Raw genomic sequence first — 3690 nt, 5'->3', positions numbered from 1 at the left:
TGCAGAAAACTGTACGGAAAGTGAACTATCACATAAGATAACCCGTTTCATCCATGCCTCTGGACTTCAACGACAATCAGAAGAAGACGTCTCAAGTTGGTTTATGGTCTTTTTTTTCAGATTTATTGGCACTGATTGGCCAAATTGCTTCTATTAATGAATGCAACAGTGTGAAAACATGCCCTCTGTCAGATAAATCGTTTTTTTTTCTGCAATTTGTCAATCAATATTTATTTATAACATGACTACGTTCCCAGGAGTGAAATAACGTAATGCTCAATTTTGTTTATTACCAGGTATTATTACACTAGTTATATAACTGTGAAATGACGCCATTTTTTAACGAAATGACATCATTATTCCCGCTAATTTCTTCAGTTTAACTCTTCTACAATGTGATAAACGGTGAAAGAAGCATAAAATACAAAGAAAATTTGTTAGTCATGTTATAAATAGAATCTTAAGATTCCTGGTCATTTTGTTATGAATTTATTAACTCGTAATCTAAATAAAGATAAAATCGGCAAGCCTTGTTTTTATCTCCATTTAATGACTTGTTAAATAAATTCAATACAAACGACCACTCATGCAAGATCCTATACGTATATACACCACAGAGAAAGTAATGCTTTGTCCTTAATTATTGTTGCATAAATAAGTATTAGGTTGCAGATGATTCATCAAGACCAAAGATTAATATTGAATATTGAATTTTAAAACATATGCATTGTCAATGTTTGTACATATTGCAGTGACTATACTTTGTTTTTATTTTCACACAGTGTTTTTTAAATAGTTTCTTATCCAGATTTCATGTCTTGCGCCAAATCATTTGAATAAAGAAATCATATTAAGGACTTCGTTAATTTTTAATCGTGTAAATTAACATGACATATTTTAATTGCAATCTCTGTGTTTTAACATTTTTCATTGTATTTGGGTTACAAATTTGGTATAAAGATATTCTAATAGCATCTTGATACTAATATGGATACCTGGATGTTGATTTTCCATACAATTCCTATCTCTAGTAACAAGTTGTAATAATGAAATTAAAGTGAAATGGGCCATATTTTTACATGCAACGATAAAAATTACAAATGAACAAAACTGTTTCATAAGGAATCATAAATGCAACTTTGAATGTTGCACTTTGGACAACATTGTGCCTGAGGAAGGACAGACATACAGACATCCATCTGTTTTCAGTGTGCCAAGTCTAACCAACTCTGGGAGATAAAATAGAGAATAATAGGTTTAGTGTTGATTATAGATTTGGTTTATCATGCAAGGCTTAGAAAACAAAAAGTACGAGCCTTGAGGAGTGCTTTGTTGTTTTCGTGCTGAGCATGATAAACCTGATCTATAATCACTAGTCTATTATTCTATTTATCCCACTGTTTATTCAGTAAATTTTTTATTTAAACAAAATTAGTTTTCATGAGTGTTTTGTCGTACTTTGATAATGACTGTGTGTAACCAAGGTCAGTGTATTACTCCGCGTTCTAAAAACAAGGGCTGTTTGTAAAACATGCATGCCCCCCATATGGGCTGTCAGTTGTAGTGGCAGCCATTGTGTGAATATGTTTTTCCTGTCACTGTGACCTTGACATTTGACCTATAGTGACCTGAAAATCAATAGGGGTCATCTGCCAGTCATGGTCAATGTACCTATGAAGTTCATGATCCTAGGCCAAATTATTCTTGAGTTTATCATCAGGAAACCATTTTACTGTTTCGAGTCACTGTGACCTTGACCTTTGACGTAGTGACCTGAAAATTTATAGCAGTCATCTGCCAGTCATGATCAAATGAACCTATGAAGTTTCATGATCCTGTGTAAGCATTCTTGAGCTTTCATCCGGAAACCATTTTACTATTTCGCATCACTGTGACCTTTACCTTTGACCTAGTGACATGAAAATCAATAGGGGCCATCTGCCAGTCATGATCAATGTTCCTATGATGTTTCATGATCCTAGGCGTAAGCATTCTTGAGTTATCATCCGGAAACCATTTTACTGTTTCGAGTCACTGTGACCTTGACCTTTGACCTGAAAATCATTAGCGGTCATCTGCCTGCAGTCATGATCAATGTTCCTATGAAGTTTCATGATCCTAGGCGTAAGCATTCTTGAGTATCATTCGGAAACCATTTTACTATTTCAAGTCACTGTTACCTTGACCTTTGACCTAGTTACCTGAAACAATATAGGGGTCATCTGACAGTCATGATCAATGTAACTATGAAGTTTCATGATCCTAGGCCTAAGCGTTCTTGAGTTATCATCCGGAAACCATCTTGTGGACGGACAGACGGACTGACATGAGCAAAAGAATATACCCCCTCTTCTTCGAAGGGGGGCATAAAAGCTGGTTGGCTCAAAGAAATTTTGGGACAGCGCTAGCCCTGGTAGATAGAACCCCACCCAGTACATAATATAATCTGCAAATGTGGTCCTAAACTGCATCCAAAAACGAGTCACTGTGACCTTGACCTTTGACCTAGTGACCTCAAAATCAATAGGGGTCATCTGCCAGTCATGATCAATGTACCTATGAAGTTTCATGATCCTTGGCGTAAGCGTTCTTGAGTTATCATACGGAAACCATCTGGTGGACAGACCCACGACACCAGTACATAATACTGTGAAACCATTTATTTTCGACAGCACAAAATTTCGTCATTTTTATAAAAATGACGATTTCGTCAGCACTTAAATTCGCCGATTTCTGATTTCTGATTTTGAATTTTTTTTTAAATGCGTCGTCATATCCGATTTGTGTGTAATACATATTCGCGATCATCGCAGTTGCGAAAATCGTGGTACCAATGCGGGTACACACTTGAGAATCACTGCAGGAGGTGGGGCCTGTTTGTCACATGCCCATTAACTAGTCTTTTGTTATCAAGGGACAGTAATGGACCCTCTTAATGTATGCCATTCACACGTTCATTGTTATGATTAGCGGACAAGTGGGATCTAATAACCGTTAACGAGTGTTTGTAACAACGAAGCAATTGCCAATTAGTCTTATTCTATTATTATAATTGCCATACTAAAAATATATTTAATTAATTTGTGATAAATACGCATGTTGATCACACATCGTCATCTTTTCATTTGGTTTTTTTGTCTTTCATCGGCATTCGCTGCCTGATGGCTAATGCAACAACCCCTACAAAACACAATGCACCTAATGGGTAATAAAGTTATAAACAATTAGCGCTAATTCATTACCATTCTACATAAACGAAGTCAACACATTCGATACAGCTGTACTGCACACGCGTTTTAAAGAAGTGTAACGTGTCGTGTCAGTAAGGTACCTTGTGTAATCTAACTCCCTTTGTGTCAAAACCGGATTAATCTTGATTACGAAACAGCAGTGAATGTGTGCATGGATTATGTTGGAATTTAATGCCTCATGTCTACGGTAAAGTTTAAAATATTGTTCAACTTAGTGTTTGTTTTTGTTCAAACATAGAGCATGATTGTTCGTTAGGATCTTAAATTCGCCGATCGGTCGACTGACGAAATTTATGAAAATTAATGCCTGACGATTAATGATGGTTTCACAGTATAATCTGCAAATGTGGTCCTAAACTGCATCCAAGAACGAGTCACTGTGACCTTGACCTTGACCTAGTGACCTCAAAATCAATAGGGGTCATCTGACAGTCATGAT

The sequence above is a fragment of the Dreissena polymorpha genome, chromosome 9 (genome assembly GCF_020536995.1).
Source record: "Dreissena polymorpha isolate Duluth1 chromosome 9, UMN_Dpol_1.0, whole genome shotgun sequence".
NCBI classification, from domain to species: Eukaryota; Metazoa; Mollusca; class Bivalvia; order Myida; family Dreissenidae; genus Dreissena; species Dreissena polymorpha.
Note: the sequence above shows the minus strand (reverse complement) of the source record.